This window comes from Crocodylus siamensis, chromosome 7 (genome assembly GCF_052110815.1).
Source record: "Crocodylus siamensis isolate JL-2025a chromosome 7, ASM5211081v1, whole genome shotgun sequence".
Classification (NCBI taxonomy): Eukaryota; Metazoa; Chordata; order Crocodylia; family Crocodylidae; genus Crocodylus; species Crocodylus siamensis.
The window spans coordinates 14009206-14032030 of record NC_143401.1 but is presented as its reverse complement, the minus strand read 5'-3'; the positions used below and the strand labels follow the sequence as shown (position 1 = coordinate 14032030).

General features: G+C 45.6%; 1 protein-coding gene across 2 annotated transcripts in view; it reads right to left on the bottom strand.

Annotated features, from left to right (window-relative positions):
* HIVEP3 (HIVEP zinc finger 3) overlaps nucleotides 1–21487 on the bottom strand; it is a 529666-nt gene extending 508179 nt beyond the window's left edge. The window contains exons 1-2 of one of the 2 annotated variants that reach the window (XM_090056875.1): nucleotides 21412–21487; nucleotides 1123–1240 (exon numbers count right to left, since the gene is read on the bottom strand). The gene's annotated coding sequence lies outside the window, so the exon portion shown is untranslated. Of the gene's footprint in view, nucleotides 1–1122; nucleotides 1254–21411 lie in introns of those variants that run through there. The other variant, XM_090056873.1, reaches the window with a different exon arrangement.
* Between the last annotated feature and the right edge of the window lie 1338 nt (nucleotides 21488–22825).

Here is a 22825-nt window from a genome sequence, read left to right as displayed (position 1 = left end):
TTAATAATGGGAGATTCTGCAGGTTGTGAGCATGCTCCAGCCGGAACAAATCCTTCCTCTGTTATTCCTCGGAATAAAAATAAACCACGATCAAGAAACCCAAACGGAAGCTTCCTCCTCGAATCCCTGCTGCTGAAAAATATGCAATAAATTCAGCCTGAAGATGCAGACTCTAATCAGCAGCTGTTTTCTAGATCCAAAGCCAGCCAAAGCCTCTCTTGTCTTTTCCCACTATGAGTCTAGGCCTTTTTGAAAAGGGTTTTAACCTTTTAAAGATACAGTACACCAATTATCACTTCTGTAGAGCTGTCAAAAAAAAAGTCAGCCACATAGCCCAAGAAGCAGGAAGAAACAGGGTTCAGGCTAGTGACCTTTCTATATCAATCCTGTTATTGACATAGCAGACTTTAAAAATGTTTTTTTTTCCCCCTTCTGGTAATAATAATAAACTGAAATATTTCCCATTCAGCTGCTAAATGCAAGCATAGTCATTATGAAAATAAATCTCCACACTACACACTGCATAAGCATCCTATAGCTTCTAACTATTTTGTTGCTCCTGAATCTTTGAAACAGTTGCTATATCAGCCACTTTTCCCCATTTGGTGAGATAGGGTTAATTATATTCAGTGAACGCCCCTGTCAAGTGCTTACCATCAAAACTCCAAGGAACAGACTGCAAAGTTTTAAATGAGCAGTTTCTGGCACAGTAATAAAGCATTCTTCCAAAAAAAAAATATATATATATATATATTTTTTTTTTTTTAAAAAACAATGTTTTTTTAAAACAACAGCCACTAAAAAAAAAAACCAACCCTCAGTTTAAAGGCTCAAGCAATTACATTCATGGTATAATTCCACAGCTCCTTTTTAAAGAAGAAAACGATGAGCCAGCTAAAGCTCTTTAGATCGTATTCCTGGTTCTGTTTAGCGAAAAAAGAAACCCCAAGAAACAAACCAAACAACAGATCTCCCAGAGTGGGGAGGAAAAAAAAAAACACTGATGCACTGAGTGTACTTCTAGGAAAACAATTGCAGCCATCCATGGCAGACACACATGTACAGCGCATTCATACAGCAGCCACATGCTTCTCCCCTACTGACATACATTATTCAGCCCACCTGAGTGGCAGTCGTAGCAGCATCCTCAGTGGCTAGTGAATAATAGCTTCTCCCCAGGGTGCTGTAATTTAGCGCCCAGCATTCTTCTGTGTAGTGTATAGTCCTCTATCTGCAAACCCTGTCAGACAAACCATTGGAATCAAGCAGGACTCTTCCTCCCCCCTCTCCCTGCCTCCCCCCCCCCCACACACACACTTTCTCTCCTCCCTCCCCCTTCTACAGCTCCTCAGCAGAAAATTATCATATTTCATGTGTCTGTCGCTGCTCCAGCTAGCTGCCTGTTCTCGCCAATTGGCTGGGCACTTGCAACCGGAAATGTCAACAGCAGTACAGCATCAGTGCTGGCTCTCCACAACGCAGCCTCAACAGCCTGAGCTCAGCAAGATCTGTGCAAGGCGCTCACTGCGAGACTCACTCCTCTCCCAGCCTGTGTCAGGTCTATGACAAGCCAAAGCAGGGAGATTTCCAAAGGCCCCTGGAAAAAGAAAAAAAAACCTGCAGCAAAAGCCCTCAGCCCAGGCGGGGAGGCTTTGAAAGCTGTCTCAGAGACTGATGCAAATGAGGGAGTCACCATCCAAATGAGAAAAAGGCTTGTGTTTTTCTCTATTTCCCCTGCTCTCACCCTCCCTGGCTCCCAGACTGCTCTCAGAAGCAAGCAGACTGTTTCCCACCAGCTGCTGAAGGAGAAGAAGGGTCATTGTGGTTCCCTATTAGGGGGATGGGGTTGCAAGCAGAGACCAGAGATCTCACCCCTTCTTGTAATCTGTGGTTCTTGGATGATTCAAAAGGATTTGGACTTGATCTGGCTAATCTGACATGGGACATGAAATATTTTCCTTAAAAAAAAAAAGTCTGTTTCAGAAATGCCTTTGCTTCTCAAATATGTTGTGTTTCCGTTGCTCCAAACTCCCAATGTAGCATTGGAGATTTTTGTGTATTAAGAAATCCAGGTGTTTCAGAGTCTTAGTAGCTTTTCTTTCCCCCTCACCTGAAGTTGTAACAGGTTGAACAATAATTTACAATTAATAATCTATGAATTGAATTAAAATAATTTTACCTTACAAACATCACAATATCCTTTAATGCGTTGTTGAAAACTCTGTATTTTTATCAGCAAATCGTTCTTGTACAAATACTTTGCTGCAAATATTTTCATTGCAAACTTTCAAGATTAGCTATTCAGGAAATGTAAGATTTTTTCTGTTTTCCAAATGGATGGTTTATACTAATTAGCCATTGCAGGAAATGGTGAATTTTACAATCAAATATATAATTCAGCTTCTTTTTGGCAACTCCCCAAATTTCAAATTCACTTTTAGCAAGTGAATCTCAAGTGGAAAAATCTATCTAGGCATTTATATTATGCTTACTACCTAGGTATCAGTGTCAGTGGTTTGCACATAGACATGGATCCACAACATTGTTCAGCTCATGCTCATCTACTCATCCCCTCACTATAAATGAATGGAAATGGAATATAATGGCTTACTTTTTATCTGCTTCTTTGCACTTAACTTTATTAATGTTTACTATTATTATTATTATGGCTGTGCTGGGAAAGACACAAGGTAAAGACATGAACCTAACATTTTTTCCCTTAAAATGGCAGTATGTATAGTCATTTTTTGTGTTTACAAAGTCTGAATACTCAGACTTTTGATTAAGCAAATTGGCAAACAGAGAAATTGAAATTTAATTCAAAATTTCCATTATTTTCTAAGGTGTAAAACATTATTCTCTAATAATAGATTCATAGAGTATAAGGCTGGAAGGGACCTTAGAAGATCATCGGGTCCAGCCACCTGCACTAGGCAGGAAAAATAACTGCGGATCAGGTGACCCCAGGGAGGTGACTGTCTAGTCTCCTCATGAGCTTATTCAACAGTCCAGATACCCTGACTGTAAAGAAGTTTTTCCTAATGTTGAGCCTGAACATTTCCTAATGTTGAACTCACTTCCAGGAGTTTGTGGCCATTACTCCTAGTTTTCCCCTTGGGTGCCCTGGTGAACAGTTGCTCACTGAGCTCTTGATGTGCTCCCCTAATGCAGTGGTAAGCTACTACCAGGTCCCCTCTCAGCCTTTTTCTTCCTCAGGCTGAAGAGTCCCAGGTCCCTCAGCCTTTCCTCATATGGCTTGTAAGACTGATCATATGGGTGGCTCTTCTTTGGACTTTCTCAAGCTTGTTCAAGTCCTTGTTAAAGTGTGGTACCCAGTACTGGACACAGCACTCCAGCTGCAGTCTCACCAGTGCCAAGTAGGGTGGAAGAATCACCTCCTTGGTTTTGCTGGAGATGCATTGATTGAGTATTATTTGGCGACAGCATCACACTGCCGGCTTACATTCATAGTGTGGTCTACTACTACCCCCAGGTCGCTTTCATTCGTGGTGCTAGTCAGTTTGGTGCCACCAAGCCTGTAGGCACATTGGGGGTTGCTCGTCCTGAGGTGGAGCACTTTACATTTCTTGACATTGATCTTCATCAGATTCCAATCCACCCAACTTGCTAGCCTGTCTAGATCAGCCTCTAACTGTAGCCTATCTTCAAGTGTGACTATGCTCCCCCATAACTTGGTGTCATCCATGAACTTGGTCAGTGAGCTCTTCATCTCCACATCCAAATCATTAATAAAAATGTTGAAAAGTACTGGACAAGCACCGACCCCTGCAGGACACCGCTGCTCACTTCTTGGCAGGATGACCCGTTCACTACGACTCTCTGGGTCCTATTCTGCAGCCAGTTTCTTACCCACCTGACTGTCTGAGAGTAAAGCCCACAATCCTCCAATTTTCTCATGAGAACATCATGGGATACTAGATCAAAGGCCTTTTGGAAGTCTAGGTATACAATGTCAACCTGCTCTCTCGTGTCCAGGTGGTGAGGTACCTGGACATAGAAGGAGATGAGTCTGGTAAGACAAGACCTGCCCACGACAAAGCCGTGCTGTCATTCAGAATCTTACTTTCTGCAAGCTTATTGGAGATAGACTCCTTGATGAACTTTGCTAGGATTTTCCCTAGGATGAAAGTTAGGCTATTTGGCTTATTGTTATCCGGGTCCTCCCTTCTGCCCTTCTTATGGATGGGCACAACATTGGCCCTCTTCCAGTCCTCAAGGACTTCGCTAGAGCACCACAACTTGTGGAAGAGCTTTGCCAGGGGTCCCACAATGACCTCGGCCAACTCCTTCATAGGAATTAGATGAAGGTACAGTATCATAAGTACAGCATTCTGGTGGTAATGCTTTGTATATCAATCTTAGAGGACCTTTCAGATGAGGTGTAGACCTTATTATGTTCATTTCATAGGTAATAAAACTGAGACCCAAGGACATTAGGAGGCTTGTCTAAGGTCATACAACATGTATGGAGTACACTGAGAAAGGGAGTTTAGGCCTCCTACCTCTGCATATCCCTAGATGACTCTGTCTCCCATCAAATGAGAAAAACCATTTGGGAGACAGAAGATAACTTAAGCAAAGTTATTCTCTTTCCATGCACACTTGCCTTGAAAAAAATGACCAAAGGATGAAGGGGAAAATGTTTATAACCTCAGTAGAATTGTATATTCACAAATCATTTTTCAAAGTTTCCAATCAGTAACAGATAAGGCAGCAGTAGAAATATGTTAGACAAACAGTTCATATTTTAAAGTTCATTGTGGCTTACGTGACAGAATTATTTTTTTATCTGTCACAAAAACTTAAGGAAATTTTAATTCAGCATTTGTAGATCAGCTTATGATACCCATAGCTCTCTACTGACCATGACATGACAAAAAATTTAATGACCTAGTGGGTGGAACATTAATGGCATGTAAAAGTTGAGAACATCACTGCACTGCAGTGCAAAGGTGGCAAGTAGAAACCACAGAGACTTTATCTTACCCACTTACAAACAGCCCTGAATTTCAGTCTTTTTGTCACACCAGGAAACATGTTCAGCCCAGAGAGCAATGTGCTCATCTAAGAGGAACTTGGAAGGCTCCATTTCAAACAAAGTTCAGTGTCCTCTGTCTCCTTTTGTTAGGGAAAGTGCTTTGGCACAGAAGACACTCATCACCACTGTGTGTCACTGTAGGCAGGGAAACAAATGTGGTGTGAGAGAAGAAAGTGAGATAATCAGACTACTAAACCAAATACATTCCCCCAGTCCACAGTGCACATTACTATATGTACCTACTTCCCCTTCAGACTGCAACAAGAAGACTTAAAACAGGCCGTTCCAACACCTACACAACTGAAAGTCTAGGAAAGACCAGAAGTCAGTGCAAAGGAACAGACACACTCAGGTTTATCTCCATAGCACAATGAAACACCACGTAGAGATACCCAAGCTACTTCTGAATGACCCAGCTAGGGCACTGGAAGAGGAGGCACAGCAAATCTAATTAGCTCAGGCAAAGTTGTACTAAAGTGGCTACATTGCTTCCAGTCCCGAAGCTTGCTCAAGCATCTCTATGTGGCGCTGCATTATGCTGCATAGCTTTGCACCTGTGACCTTTTTTTTAGGCAAGACTGTTTTTCTGGGTTTCATTTTCCCCATCCATAAATCCATAATAAAAGGGCAGGAAAGTATGATGGGGTTTATTTAAGTATCCCAAGTCCACGGTTAGACACTGAAAGAAGTGGCCTATTTTTCAAAAGTGCTGAGCAACCCAAAATGTAAATAGGAGATGTAGGGTGCTTGGTACTTAGGTGACTCAAATGGGTAAATCCATAAATTATAATGCCAGAAGGGACCACTGGGAACCTTTAATCTGACCTCTTGGATAACACAGGACATAGGACTTCCCTGATTTAATTCCTGTTTGGAATAGAGCCTTCTCTGTCAGATGCTATGAATGGACTTGCAGAGAGCAGAAGTACTAAATAGAAAGAAATTCCTTATCATTTCTATAAAGCTGTCACTCAGCTCTCAAAAGACATCATCCGTATAACCCAATAATGAATGCTTTATTCTTTTCTATTTAGTACTTCTGCTCTCCATTCATTGCATCTGATGAAGTTGTCTGCAACCTCCAAAAGCTCATGCTTCTTTAAACAAGTTAGTCTATAAGGTGCCAAACTTCCCTGCCTCCTGCCTAATTTGGCTAACATGGCTAACTATTAGAGCTGTGCAAAATTTCGCCGGCAGTTTCCTTTCGATGTTGGTACAACTCGTTTCGAGCTCAAAACACTGAAATAAAAAAAACCAGAGTGCTTCAAAACAGCCTCGAAAGGAAACAAGGCAAGTCAAAACGTTTCTAAATTTTTTTAACATTTTGAGTTTCAAAGCTCAAGCTAGGCTTGCCTGCAGGGAAACAGAAACTAAAGTAAGGTGAGTGAGGAGGAAGGCGTGGAGGGGGAGGAAGGACTGCTCTCATTATTGACTGTGTAGCTGGCCAGTGACTGTCATCCTTTCCTGAGGTCCCTTCCAATCCCAGTGCTCTGGGGGAGGGATGGGAAAACTGCATAAAAGGCAGCATTGTTTGAACTGCCCTGCTTTCTGCTTTGGTGCTAGTTGAGTAAGGGCACACCTTAACACACACCCAGTGTCACCCACCCATGACACGAGTTTTCCCTGTCAGCAGCTAGGGGTGCAGGGCCACAGAACCCAGAAGCCCCTGCACCAATCTCCTTGAAAGCTGGCAGGCTTCGTGGCTTCAGCAGGGGCCACCATCCCTGCAGCTTTCATCCTGCTGCGCCTTAACACACACAGTGTCACCCATGTCACAAGTTTTCCTTGTCCACAGCTTGAGGTGCAGTTTCCCTGAAACGCCTGTGCCAATCTTCTTGAAACTTGGTAGGCTTCATGTTCTCAGAAGGGGCCACCGTTTCTGCAAGTTTCATTCAACTTAGGCCAAAAATGACCGTTTTATAGGCTATTATAGGCTATTTTGAGCTTTCCCATTATAGCCTATGAGTGAAACGTCAAATGAAATGGAACAGCAGTTTCAAATCCAAATGAAATTCGAAATGAAACACTGTTCCACTGAAATGTTGAAATGCAAGTTGAAACAGAACAGTGCCATTTCACACAGCCCTACTATCACCCCCATTTTGAAACCAGTAAGTTACCTGGTATTTTTATCCATTTAATTGTATGCCCTCATTCTGGGTACCAAGTCAAATGCCTTACAGCAGGGGTGAGCAAAACGGTGGATCCGGCCAGTGGCCAGACTCTATTTTCCAGCAGCCTGCATCACTGCATCCAGTTTCCATGGAGACCCCAGCAGCAGCAGGGCCATGGCAGTGCAAGGCCGGGGTTTCCATGGAGTCTGGCCCGAGCAGCGCTCGCAAGGCATGCAGCTTGACAGGGAGCTGTGGTCAGGGTTGGGATCTTATAGCAGTGACAGTGTGGTCTGGAGCCAGGGCAGAGTTGCAATCTGCTGCCTGTGGGCAGTGGATCACCGTTCTGCCCTGTCTCTGGACCATGCTGGCACTGCCACAAGATCCTGGCCCCAGAGCAGCTCCCCACCCAACTGCACACCATGCCAGCGCTGCTGGGGCTGGTCTGCATGGAAACCCTGACCCCTTGCTGCCAGCCCCTGCTGCTGCTGGGGTCTCCATGGAAACCGGCCGCAGTCATGCGGGCAGGGGGTGCTGGGAAATGCAGTCCACTACGGACCCAATTTGGCCCTTGAGCCAGACTTTGCCCATGCCTACCTTATAGGGATGTAAGCATGTTCCTTAAAAAATAAAATCAAAGTATACACTTCCCAGTCAAACGCTGGTGAAACTGGTCCATTCCCACAAAAAAAAATGTTTGATTTCAACAGTTTAGCATTTTCCCAGTGAAAAACGTTAACTTGTAAAATGACTGACTTTCTGTGATGCCAATTTAGCTTGAAGAGAATCTGTATTAAAGTTTAGTCCACACTTATGGAAACATTGCACCACAGATTTGATAGACAGATTATAAATGCAGGCTAAAATAGCAATTTTGCCTACTATATGCTATTTGTGCATATATAGCTGTTTATAAAGGAAGGAATAGAAAGCTTTGTCATTTCAAAGCTACAGAATTTGGTCATTGAGATAAAGAGATGACACCTTAACAAAAATTAACCGCCTAGATGTATACAATGAAAATCCCATTTAAAAGATGCCCAATGTTTTTAATAACATGTTCACCAAATATTAAATAATATAGGATATCCAAGAAGTCTTGCAGGCCTTTCCACAACAGCATGGGATACACTTGATTTCATGTTGCTTGCATTTTTTATCAGGGCACCCCGATAAAAAGGCTGCGCTTGTGGGGGGGGGGTCCCCAATTCTAATTGATTCGTTCTGTTGGAAGTTTTGAACGTGACATTTAATATACATTTGAATCTGAAAAATGATCTTCAGTAAAAGGCATGTAAGACTCCACATTTCTGCTCCTTGGCTGATTGCAGATTAAACCTGCTCATTTCACATGCAGAAAGTTGTATTTCTTTTCAGCTGCCAGCACCTCTAACTCCCCTGAGCTCTGACAACCAAGCTGGGTTCTTTCCTTCTTGCATATCAACCTCAGTAATAAGATTCTACAAAGTCAAATTATGCCCCCAGAGACCTGTGGTACCATCTTCGCTGCCATGCAGGGACCTAATAAATTTATAATAATTTAAGTTCTCTGTGCTCTTCCATACAACTAGCATTTCATTCTATATTGCCCCTATGACCTGAAAAGGTGAAGAAGAGAACTCTAGGTAATATGCAGGGAGACAGGTGGAACAGCCATGCATGAAGGAACTGGTCGGTGGGTTATTGTACATCCAAATAACACAGAGTTCCCACTGCTGATGGAGGTGATGGGAATCTTCACTGCTCTGTTGGAGGCCAGAGTCCTCATGGTTTATGCTCTGGAGATTTTTGGTCAAAGCATCGTGTGGGAAATTGTCCCTGCCTTCAGGAAGGTTGATGGCAGAAGCTTTCATTTCTCCTTATCTGGTGTTCATAACATGAATGACTGGTGCCTCCTGAATCTGGGGGGGCACCTGCAGAAGCTGCCGGCAGCGGTGGCCCTATCAGGCGGAGCACCTGCCCCACTGACAGCATCAGTGTTGGCCATCAGGGGGGTGCTGGCCCCATCGAGGGGGTCCATGCACCCCCATGCATCCCTTACCAGTTGCCCATTGTTCATATCATGGCTTTTTTCCCTCAAAAAAACTGCTGGCTCTCCTGACTGTAAGGATTTGACTAACCAGAGAACTGTTTTTTCTTTTGTATTTGTACTGTAGCCAGCACAACAGAGCTTTGACCCATGGCTGGAGCTTCAAGGCTCACACTATCATAACACATAGTCATAATTAAAAAAACAACAGAAAAACACACCCTAAGCAGGGCTCGTAACATGTAAGGTAGCTGATATAGGAGGGGATGTGTCCACAAGGTAGTCTCAGAGAATCCTGCACGCACCCAAAGCCTTGTCACTGCCAGATGGCTCTTTTAATCCTTTGGTTCTTCTGCTTGTTCCTGCTCAGGGGAAAAGTGCTATAAATATGAGAGCACCTATGGGACTAGCAGAAACACAAGTAGTGTCACCTGTCTAGCACAATGATGGGGCAACGTCACATATCAGTCATAGAAGCTGCAACAGAACGGGGCTGCTGAAAGTACTGCCTGCTGGTTAGTGAGATCCTGAAATTCCAGGAACAGCTACTGAGACATATTTTCATAGCTAAAAATCAGGGGAGATCTTAACATGCTTAGATAACGGCACTAGTTTACAGGACTAAGCTATTTTCTGCTACATCTGAATCACTTGTGAGCATTTTACTGCCTGCTCCAAACTCCAGTATCCCAGCTGTAAGACAGATGTAAACCAATTCAAATTCCAAAGCAGATTAGTTTGTACAACCAAGCAGAAGGAGGGCCCAGGTGTATTATTAAGGTAAAAGGGGATGCAATAGGTTAGAGTGAAGATAAGGGTCATCTAGTGATTGATTAAGCCCCCTCCTGGAATTTGGGAGACACAGGGTCAAACCTTTGTTCTTCCAGCATATGACCTTGGGAAAATACTTGAAGCTGTAACACTCAAGCTTCTTTTGATATCTAACTCCAACTGGATCAATACCTTTGAGGTTCAAGGTCTTGATTTCTTTGTGCCTCAGTTTCCCTTCTATAAAATGGAGATGCTAACATTTCTCTACCATACAGGAGATGTCCGGGTAATTGAGGTCGCCCATGACAACCAAGGTCCTGGAGCAAGCGGCCTCAGTCAGTTCCCGGGCGAACTCCTGGTCAAGCTCAGGACTTTGAGTGGGAGGTCTGTAGTAGACTCCCACCATTGTGTCCCCTGTGCCATTTTTCCCATGAATTTTTACCCAGAAGATCTCTAGCTGTCCATGCCGGTTGCCGACATCAGCTTGCAGGGACATGTAGCTTTCCTTCACATAGAGAGCTACACCCCCGCCCTTTTTGTCAACACGATCCCTCCTGTACAGTGTATAGCCCTCTATACCCGTGGTCCAGTCATGGGTGGAGTCCCACCAGGTCTCCATTATCCCAGTGACATCATAATTCTTTGCACTGAGCAAGAGGACAAGCTGCTTGTTACCCAGGCTCCTGGCATTAGTGTACAGGCAGGCAAGTGTGCCCTTAGGGGTGCTCAAACGTGCTGTTAAAAGAGCCCATATAGGGCACATCCCCACAAGCATGCACATGCAGTTTGTGGTGCTGCAGATCTGTCTGCAGCACCACAAACCACGCACTCTGCACATGTATGCATTTGCCGCACTGCTAATTAGCAGTATGGCAGGGGTTTTTTGACATGTGGAGATCCCAGTGTCAAATAAAAACACCACCCCAAAAAAAGTGGGGCTGTGCACATGGCTGCAGCATGTGCTGCCTGAAACTGGAGCCTGGTCAGCCAGAGCCACGCTGCTGGCCAGGCTCTGTGCACTCCAATCACTGCTGCTGCAGCCCAGGGAGGCCCCCAAGATCCCAAGTAAGGCTACCGGGGCCACCTGGCCCCGGTTACACCTACCCCACTCAGAGAAATTTGCCGCCCTCCAAAGCACACATGCAGGGGCATGCCTGGGGACACCTAGCAATAGCATAAATGTATGCCACTGCTATGTGTCCCCAGGGAAACATGTTTCTGCTCATAGGGATGCACCCACAGGTACTTAACACAGAAACTCCAAAGCATCATTAGGAAGAACCTGAGCTAAGTTCTACTTTTGTTTTTTAATGGTTAGGAAATAATTACACTAGGTTACCCCAAGGTAAATCCAATGGAATATCCCAAAGTGTATTCCAGGGCTAAACACAATAGCACAACCTGGGCAGAAATAAGAAGAGTCACAGAGGAAGCCAGTCCTTTATTAGTCAAAGTCTTCCAAACAAGAATAATTCCCTGCTACCTTTTCTACAAACGGTTGTTATAGACCTACCTATGATTCCCATTACCATCCTTCATCCTTTGTTTTAGGAACAGAATATATACACAAGTACACACCCCTTTACTGAATGCACATGAATTAGGGATCTTGATGAATGGAAGGCAAACTTTTGCAAATATTCCTAACATTTGGATTATTACTTCTACCTAGTTCTCAGTGAAGTAAAAAAGAAAGTCACAATCTGGCACCCATTAAACCCAAACGTTTCACAGGTCAGTTCTAAATTATAGAACTGGTTGTTATTTGGGCTAGGATTTTTCTTTCTTTGTCCCATGTCCATCAGCTTTGACCATCCCTTTGCCTAATTTCACAACCTAGCATGTCTTTTCCAGGCGACCAAGCAAATAAGGATAAACCACAAAGGACATGGCTGACTTGCAAGCTCCACCCCACATGTATATACTAGCTACACAATCATAAAATCCCCCTACATATGGATAGCTCTGTTCTCAAGTGACAGCTTTTGGTAAATAACAAGTGATAATACTTTTATTTCGGCATTTTTCATCTGAACATCTCAACTTAACACCCGTGCAGTCCCTTTAAAGTAATTGTGAAAAGAACCCAGGAGTTCTTATTCCTAACCACCATAAGCCAACCACTAGACCAAACTTTTCCCTCAGTGGAAATGATAAAATTGTTAAATGCTTGTTTCTGACCTCCATTTCAGCTAAAATGCCTATTAAACTATGGCTTGGGGGCAATCACAATGGTTGGGAATAGTGGAGTTAAAGAGGTCATCTGATTTAAAATTAACCTATTTCTTGAATTACTACAGTGTAGTGAAATTTGGCTTGTCGTACATAGATGGATTCAGTTTCATTTCTGGCCTATACCCACTTAGAAAAGATTTCCAAAAAATATCTCAGCAATAGAACATTTTTAATTTGTCTTTTTTCTTGTCTACTGGAAAACTCCATCTAAGTCTTCTACAATACATACAGGAAAGTCTAGGGATATACGAAGCTTCGGGTGGTGATTCAATTCAGAGGAGGTTCAGCCCAATTCAGTGGCCAAATCTCTGAATCCAAATTGAATCAGGGGACCAATTTAAAGGTCTGAATCGATTTGAAGCTCTCCAAATCTTCGGAAAAGATTCGGAGAGCTTTGATGATTTGGGCAATCCCCAGTGGACTGCAGCTGACTCTGAGCTGGTAAGTACTGGGGCGGCGGAGGAGGGCTGGGGGAGGGGAGAGGGGACCATGGGGGAACCCCTGCCAGGCTCCCTGACCCTTCCGCTCCCCCAGCCTCCCCACCCATGGCTTCCCTCCGCTCCTCCCCCCAGCTCGGTATTTTAAAGAAAATCCCTGGTGCTCACTGAGTGCTGCTGGGGGGGGGGGGGGCGATCCCTGCTGCCCCCCACTGCCCCACACTACATGGGGGGCTCTTCCATGAGCCCCCCAACCCCCCCTGTTCTCCCAACCCCCCAGGGTGCCCCACCCAGTCCAGCTCTGGCTCTTCCCTTTAAGAAAAAAAAATGGAGAAAAGCCCAGGGACTCACCCCTTCTGCAGCAGCCTCAGGGCTTCAGGGGATCATACAGAGCCCCCCATGTGGCACAGGGCAGTGGGTGCCAGCAGGGATCACCCCCCCCGGCAGGAGTGGTGAATTCAAATTTTTGGGGGGTTTATTTTTTTCTTAAAGGGCTGGAGTTGGGGCAAGCGGGGTACCCACGGGGAAGGGTCTGGGGGGCAAGGGAAGGGTTGGGGGGCTCATGCAGAGTCCCCCATGCAGTGGGGGGCAGTGCGGGGCAGCAGGGATTGCCCCCCCCACCTGGCAGCTGGGGCTTTTTTTTCCCAAAGAGCCGGAAGCTGGATTGGATGGGGCAGCCATTGCTGGGCTGGGGGGGGATGGACCTGGCTGATTCGGAGATTTGGCAATAGCTGAATCTCCAAATCAGATTCAGCTGAATCGAATCGGGACAGTGATCCAATCACCAAATCGAATCACTGTCCTGTGAATCAGCCGAACTTGAAGCAAATACTAGCCCCTTCACACAGGCCTAACAGTTTGTTATCCCACTACAAGAATCCATATTAAACCAGCCACAGACAACCTCATGCCATTCAGTACAGGAAGCATCATAATCTGCAGTGCATTACAGGTCTAAAAAAATCTACCTAATGCTAAAGAGTCTCTAGCTGTTAAGATACTACTTAACTACAGTAATTCACCATGAAGTCTCTCCCACAGCAAGGCAGTTGTTTTCACTTTCTAATAATGAGCACGTGACTCAGACATTTAATGAGTTCCCGGAATAACTGAACCAAAGGGAAAAAAAAAAAAACACAAGAAGTTTTAGTGCCCAGGGAGGAAAAATCATAATTAACATAGTGAATGGACAAAAGAATAAAATAAGGCTGAGGGTGATTATAAAATCATTTAGATGGAGTAGCAAGTGGTATTGCTTGGATTTCTCAAAGGGTTTTATAAGCATGACAAGAGGCAGGAGTCCTTGTGGTAAGTACCTGAGGTTTTAAACCTCTCTTTTCCCATTATCTCCCTATATCATAAGGAATGTTGGTCCTTAGCTTAGGATTCAACTAGGGGATTTGATTAATTACTTTAAAAAAGCAGCACCTTTCCACTGAGGATGTTAAAGCATTTTACAGTTGGTAATGAAGCATCATTACTTTCATTAACTTCACTTCAAAAACATGCAGAGGCACTCCAAGTATTAGTGATTTGCCCAAGACACAGCCAGCCAAAGCCCCCTCCCCATGTCCCCTCACACAACACACAAGGATCACAGTCGGAGGAGCATGCCCCGGGAGCCAGGAGGAACTGGGCATGGGCAGTTTGCCCACAGTGGGACAATGTGTTCAATAACAAATTGTACATGCAGGGGTGTGCACAAATCTGTGCCACTACTATTTGCTCCGTTGCAAGTTCACGTCCGTGCTCATCTGGACGTGGCTAGTATGTCCAACATTAGGCATCTAGCTTCAGGAGGATAGTTCAAAGGACTAAAGGAGAAATGTGACATTACAGCTTAATGGTCGTGATATGCATCAGGGAATGGGAGAGCCATGTAGTCTCATCCCTGCTTTCAGGGTTATTCTGTTTTTTATGCAATGACTGTTGAATGCATAAATAGCCCTGGAAGCAGAGAATGGAAACTAGGCTTTTGCCCTCTCAGCTTTTGCAAGGGGTGCTTGGGCTCCCCTGCCCCCACCCCACACCCCACACACTGGGGGATTGCGCGGCGGGGGGGCAATGAGTCAGGGGTGAGGGACACTGGGTTGAGACTGGCCATTGACGTTTACAGATGGGACCTGAATCAAAAATAGTTGAGAACCACTGGACTAGAGTGTTTCTGTGCTTCTACAGAAGCCTAAGTTTGGACATGTAGGGAGCTTTGCTGGAGCAATGGTATTCTACTTTAGTCCTGTTTAGGAGCTGAGTTTACTGGATCTTATCCACAGTGCTTTCCTGTGTTTATCCAAAATGATGCCTAATCTCTAATATAAATATTAAGACAGCTACAAATGGTCCCTCAAATGCCAGAGAAATAATACCACTTAGTACCTACATTGCCCATGTCAACACTGTCAGCTAAACAAACCTCCTCTGTCTTCCGTCTAGGTTATACTTTCTGGTCATAGTTAATTGTAGCCCCTCATGGGCACCTTTCTTAGGTCTCAGGCCTCTGCCATCTCTTTCATGACAGGCACCCACCTTCCTCTCATTTTTGTCTGGGGACAAGGGACTGCCCTGCATTTTCCTATGATATCTCAGTAAATTGACTTTTGTTCGTTTCCTATATTCTGGTTCACTCACAGCCAATGACAGGGTCAACCATTCACCAGCCAATTTTCATAAAGCAAAGTACTAATTATTCAGACTAAAAACTTTACAGAGAAAACCTGTCATAAAACAACAGACTGTTTGTATGTGTATCTGGCTTACAAGGCAGTCACCCTGTTTCAGCTAGAGACTGTTAGAATTGAAATATCTCATACCCACTCACACAATCATGTGATTAGGGCAAGAAATAAACTCTGGCACAGTTTGTGTCAGAATTTATTTCTCCCAGGTGTAGCATTTACATGTGCACCAGGGACCACAGCAGGCTGAGCTGGGATGAAGCAGCCCTATGCTAGCACGAAGTCCAGGGGATCAGCCCTGGGCTCCGGGTGACAACGTTGGTTGGAGGAGGGGCTTGGTGGGACTTGAGAGTGTAAAAGTGTGGAGCTAGCTGGCAGGCAGCTCCCACACTGTAGCACCCTTGTGCCCCAGCCAGCCCTGGTCACTGTCTACCCCTGCACTGCCGTAGGATAGTACTTGTCTTGGACAATACTGGCACAAAACTGGCATATAGTAGGAAACCTGCACTTATCTCATCCTTCTACCCACCTTCCCAGGGACAGAGGAATGGAAGGTGTACACAATATATCTACTTCAGATTTTAGCAGAGAAGCATGTGTTTGCTTTGGGCCAACTCAGAATTCAGCACAACAGAAGGGCACAGCTGAGATTGATATCATTCTTCACATAGCAAATGACGGTTATTTAAGGAAAGCGATTTAGCTCATTACACCAAAGCCCCAAATATTTTGGTGTCTTACAGGTGAGAGTCCTGTATGCTCTGTGGTAAGCTGGATCTCATACTGTAGCAGCATAAGATCATAGGATCACTGGAAAGTAGGGTTACAAGGGACCTCATAGGCGCATCTACATGAGATACTTTACTGTGCAGTAGATTAATCTACTGTACAGTAAATCATCACCATGTACCCATGCACAGAAGCTACCACACCATTAATTAGGCTAATGCAGGGTTTTCTACTACCTGTAAAAGCAGGCAGTACATTAACTACCCATTAGGAACTGCACAAAGTGCACATGTAGATGCTGATTGGGAGCAATTTGCTCCCGGTCAGCTGAGGCACTGGGGGCCTGCTGCTGTCTGGCTAAGGCCCCACCACTTGGGATCAGGATTGTTTTGATCCCCACATGTTGTCACTGCTGTGTCCCATGCACATGGGGATCAGGTCAGGACAGATCCCCACCCTGATTTGCACAGTGCCTGGCTGACACATGGGGATCAGGAGAGTCCCAATCTGCATGTGGATAGGAGAGGCATCCCCTTGCCCTGCACGGACACTGCCTGGCAGCCACCTGGGGATCAGGACCCTTCCAATCCCCAAGTGGCCACAAGAGGCATCCACACATGGAGCACTCCCAGCATACAGCAGACTCCTCTGCAGGGTGAGCAGGGCCTGGGAACCCATTGCCTACTCACCCCCCAGAGCAGCTCCACATGGCACAGAGCTGGCTGCTCTGGGGAGCAAGCAGGGGCTGGTTTCCCAGTCCCAGCTCCCCCTCCAAAGCAGCCAGCTCTATGCTGCACAGAGCTGCTGCAAAGGGTGGGTGGAGGCAGGTTGCTGGCAAGCTCCATGCCAATCTGGACAGCTGCTGGCAAGCCTTGTCTCGTCCCACACCCGCCCCTGCCCCCCATCATTGTCGTCATTATCCCTGCCCCCTCCACCCCCCCCGGCAGAAAACTTGCCAGCAGCTGCCCCACACCTGGGACAGCTCCCAGCAAATCCCCTTCCTGTGGGGTTCACAGAGCAAGTCCTGAAGTAATCCATTTCTTTGCTGGACGCTTTCCAATTTGTCCACATCCTTCTTGAGATGTGGGGCTCAAAACTAGATACAGTACACCAGGTGAGGCCTCACTAGCAGTGAATGAAGTGGAAGAATCACTTCCCTTGATTTGCAAATGATGTACCTGTAAATTAAACCCAGTATACTATTGGCCTTCTTTGCAACAAGAGCACACTGTTTGCTCATATTCAGATTATGATCTACTATAAATCACCATGTCCTTCTCTCCAGTACAGCTGCCTAACCAGTCATCCTCCAGTTTGTATGTATGCATACATTTATTCCATCCCAAGTGCAGGATTTTCTACTTGTCTATGTTGAATTTCATCTGAATGATTGTGGATCATATTTCTAATCTATCCACATCATTTGGGATCCTAGCTCTGCCTTTCAGAGTCTCTGTTGCTCCACCCAGCTTGGTGTCATCTGCCAATTTGCTAAATATGTACTCAATCCTATCATTCAGATCATTAATCAAGACGTTACATAATATCAGACCCAGGACAGTTAACAGGTAGGTTAGATTTTCTCCCCCCAGAAAATCATCCCATGATCAACCCAAATTCCAGGGGCACTGGAGATCTCCTCTCTTTAAGCTGTGTATGTGTGTGCTGCTTCTCTTTGAGATACCTTACACAATTATCCCAGTGTTTCTAATTCTGAGACACTGCTATTCAGACATGGTAGTGTCATGTACTCACACTGGAGAGAGGTAAATGAGAATACAAGGTGCAAGGGAATGGAGAACTGGTTCCCAGGTTTTCAAAATCTTTAGATCTTTCCATTTTGCTGACGTGTGCTTGTTTTGTAGCTATGTTCATGTCCTGAGAATATAAACATTTACATAGGGTTAAGCTGTCCTGTAGCCCAAGTTCTGGCCTTACTATGGAGTTCAGAACATCTTACTAGGTCTCCCTCTAGTTAGACTAGATCATACCACTGACACCAAGAGAAGAATTTGACTCTTAATACCTTTTAAACAGCTGTTGTTAGTATCCAGATCACTTTGAATTAAGGTTTTGCCTTGGTATTTTTATTTGCACAATTGTGAACGAAACCAAACCAAAAGGCAGACATATTAAATGTGGAACCCAGGGCCCCTTTGCACATGCAGGTAAAGGCACAATGGGATCTAATGCATGATCCACACAATCACACCTCCTGTCATGCCCCATGTGCAAGGCAGGAGGTGTGATTGTGGGATTGCACATTAGATCCCATTGTGCCTTATTGTCAGTGCAGCAGAGAGAGAGGAGGTCCCAGCCAAAGGGGTGCACCATACACCCCCCAGCTGAGAGACACAGCTGGTGTGATCTCCCAGCTGTGAAGCACCCCTGAAGCTAGGAGATCACAGCAGCAATGATCTCGCCACCTTGGAGAGTTCCACACACCCCTGCAGCTGTGAGACCATGCTAGCTATGACCTCTCAGCCATGGGGGCTCTCCATGCACTCCCAGGACTGAGAGATCACAGCTATGCCCTATAGCTTCTGGGATCCAGCATCCTGCTGGAGCTGAGAGTCCCCTCAGCTGCAGGACTCCCAGCCCTGGCTGGGTATGGTGCTGTCTTGTGTCTGGCAGCCTGGTCAGCTGATAGGTCTCCCAGCTGCAAGGGAAACCCTGATACGTATGCAGATTAAAGCTGGATAGCAACCAACCGTAAAGTTAGTGAACATTTTAAAGGTCTAACTTTATAGCTGGTTGGACCTTTTTATGGTGTTAGATGTTTTGCACATTTAGGTGGTCTCAGTTAATTGCACAATACCTGTAACACATAGAAGGGGCCCCAATAACATCCTAGATATGTGCAAGTGCTTCTCCCTATAGCCAACAAGGACTAAATCCCATTTAAAACTTTATGGGTGTGTCCAGACGAGCATGAACATTCAGTTCCCTGAGGACAAGTACTGGCGGCACACCTTGAGCCACCGCTGCTTGTCCCCAGGGAACTCCTGTGCCATGCACGCTTTGGCACACAGTAAGTTACCCCTGATGGGGTAGGAGAGTCTGGGGCCAGCACTGGGTTGGCCCCCAGAAGCCTTACCTGAGGTCCTGGGGGCCTCCTGGTGCTGAAGCAGTGGCAATTCTGCCACACAGAGCCTAGCCAGCAGCTAAAGCATGGTTCAGGGCAGCCTGGATCTGCTTCTGAGTGGCACACATTGCCTGTGCATGTGCTGCTATGCTTTTTTTCCCCATGGGCTTTTTTGACCCTTGGATATTAAGGAGTCAAAAAAAAACCCAGGGAAAAAAAAGCAGAGCAGCACATACATAGGCAACACTCTGTTGCAGCATGAAGAACATCTAAATGCGCAGTATGTGGTGCCGCAGACTAGGGCTGTACAAGGCTTCGGACCGTGCTTCAGATCCAAAGAAGCTTTGGATGCTTTGACATCCAAAGCAGCATGTCTGGATCAAAGCACTGGCTTTGTTAGGCTGTCTAAAGAGGTTCAGAGCTTCTGAATTGCTTTGGAAAAGCTTCAGAGCCACCTTGGACATCCAGCCATAGGGTATAATGGGGAATCAAATATCTATAACCTTGTTATTTTTTTTGTCTGACCCGGATGAAACTTGTAGGAGTGGTAGTGTCTGCTGAGAGCATGAAGCCTGCCAAGTTTCAAGAACATCGGTGCAGGGGCTTGGGGGGAACTGCATTTCAAATTCTTGAAAGCAAAACTCATGTCACTTATATGTGTTACACCACAGGGGGTGAAAACTGAAGGGGTGGTAGCCCCTGGTAAGGCCACAAAGATTGCCAAGTTTCAAGAAGTTCGGTGCTCGGGTTTGTGGGGAACTGCACCTCAAGCTGCTGACAGGCAGAATTCGTGACATAGATGACCTTGTGTGTGTTAAGCCACAGTGGGCTAAAAACTGTAGGGGTGGTGGCCCTTGCTAAGGCCACAAATCCTGCCAAGTTTTAAGGAGATCAGTGCAGGGGTTTGCGGGGATCTGCACCTCAAGCTGCTGACAGGCAAAACTCGTGACATAGATGACCCTGTGTGTGTTAAGGCGCAGCAGGGTGATGGCTGCAGGGATGGTGGCCCCTGTTGCAGCCACAACTCCTGCCAGCTGTCGAGGAGATTGCTGCAGGTGGGTTCTGGGGCCCTGCAGCCCTAGCTGCTGACAGACAAAACTCGTGACATGGGTGCTTGTGCAACTGACTGTCTGTATTGATTATTTCCTCTCCTTAGTTTGTGGTTTTGTAGGTGTTAATTAGGTGTTAACGAGTTAACTGGCAAGGATTAACACCTATAAAACCCAGATTAAGGAGAGGAAATAATCAGTATAGATAATCAACTGCCCCAAGACAGACACAGTCGGTTGCACAAGCAGCCATGTCGTGAGTTTTGCCTGGCAGCAGCTAGAGGTGCAGGGCCCCACGGACCCATCACTCTCCCATGGATGGGGGGCCCCAGAACCAAGAAGCCCTATGCCTATCACCTTAAAACTTGGCAGGCTTTGTGGTCTCACCAGCGGCTACCACCCCTGCAGTTTTGACCCCACTGTGGCTTAACACGCATGCGTGACATGAGTTTTGCTTTCAAGAATTTGCGGTGCATTTTCCCCCAAACCTCTGCACTGATGTTCTTGAAACTTAGCAGGATTCATGGGCTCAGTAGCAGCTACTGTATCTGCAAGTTTCATCCAAATCAGACAAAAACCAACAGTTATAGATATTTCATTGATTCCCTCTTATACCCTATGGCCGGATCTCCAAGGCGGCTCTGAAGCTTCAGAGCCACTTCGGCCAAATCAAAGCAGGAACCCAGTCTGGAGCTCCGGGCTGGATCTGAAGCCAGGTCAAATAGCTGTCTACTCACACGGGCCTACTGCAGACATGTTTGCAGTGCCACATACGACATAGCTGCGCTCATTTGGACGTGGCCTATGTGTCTAAGTGCATGTATGTAGTTGTGCAACTGCAATTTTTGGCTGTGATGTACAGTTTGGATTCTGTCTGCATTCGTTTACTTGTGCTTGTCCTGTACTTCCATATCAAGTATGCTTAGAAGGCCCCATTATGTCTGCATAGACTTCCGAAAGAAATAACCCCAGAACCAGCAAAATCACAGAGTCATCTCCCAACAAGGAGAGTGATAGTTCTTTGTAGGAGGCACAAATGAAGACATGAGATCCATTTGATTTCTTATATGTCTTCAGCAGTTTGGGCTTAACACCACACTGGTGTCAATTGTGATTTTGTACCTCATCAGCCACTTCGGAAGCAATGTGCTCATTGACAATTGGGTTTTAGTAACTAATCTGGGTGTTCTTGTTGCCACAGACGTAATGGACCTTCTTGCCATATGCTCACCTGCAGTTGGTAGACTGTTTTTCAGACACAGAGGAGACTGATGCTGACATTCTGGATGCAGGCTGCTGTTACTACTCTTCAGAAAGCTCCTTGACAATATCCTGTGACAGAAGAGACAGAGTCCTTGTTGTGGGTGTCCGGCGATATGAGGGCATAACATGCCTCTGTGCCGGGCAGGAAACAGTAGCGGTGACACACCGGGCAGTTCTGTGACCCTATGAAGATCAGCATGATTACCAGAGGTGGTTCCTTGGACCAATGTGGAGTGGGAAACAGAGAACTACAGGATGCCAGAAGACTGAACAATTCTCTGTCATGCTCTGCTGGAGGATACAAAAGTAACATAAAGCACTTCCATTTTTTCTAAGGTCATTTTTTAAGCACTTCAGTGGCTGAATACATCTGTACCTTCACCTTCTGAAACACTTCAAAGACACTTGGAACATTTAAAACATTACATGCTTTCAGGAGATTTCTCTTTACAGAGCTGATATATATCAGTTGCTTGGTTGGAAATTGTCTTCTGGTAAGTAATTTTACACCTCCTTTCCCATTCTGCACATGACAGTCAAACACCACTACTTCTCCCACCCACCTCAAATGCAGCTCACAGAGATCCTCATGGGATTAAGTATTAAAATTAAGATAGCAATTATTGTTGTAGCAATTGAAAACATTTAAGTGCCAAATTTGATTTCACTTCTATGTGTCAGTGACACTTGTGCATTCAAATGTAGCTGTACAAGTGCCAAAAATGGTACTTTACGTAAATTTTGGATCTTATTCCCTTCTGTCCCATACTTATTCCTCTTATTGTCCTATACTTGCCCTTATGAGCATGCTCAAAAAGTAGCACTATGGCCGTGTGTGCTCGGTGGTGGAATAGAGTCCCCCAGAGTACATATGCAACTGCATGTAAATCTGTAAAAGTGTATTCAGAGAAAAAAAAATATTAGTGCCTATCTGGAGGAGAAGATCAAGCATTTCACTGTTTAAAGGTACTTGCTGAGGGAAGGCCTGGGATCTAGGCCCTCGCCCAAATGGGATTTAAACCTGTACCTCTCTCTCCTGCAAAGGGTTCGAAGCAGAAGCCCTGGGCCAAGGCATTATCCAGAGGACCATCCAGCTCTCCTCCTGAAGTTTGCTTGTTAGGCACTGTAACACATCAGGGTCCTAGGGGTGGCTGTGATGCCCTCTGGGGGCTCTGCAACTGTGCCCTGCTCTGCTCCTAGGGCACCTTCCTGTCTCACCTGCCATGCCTTGATGCTCTTTTAATACATGGGGAGGTTCCCCACAGGCCTTCACTAGGCCTCAGTCTCACTGGTCCCTGGCGGGGCCTCTGCAGTCAACTGTGCTCAGCAGGGCAACTAAAGCCTTAAGAACTAATTCCGTGACTCCAAATCCTCCCTTTACC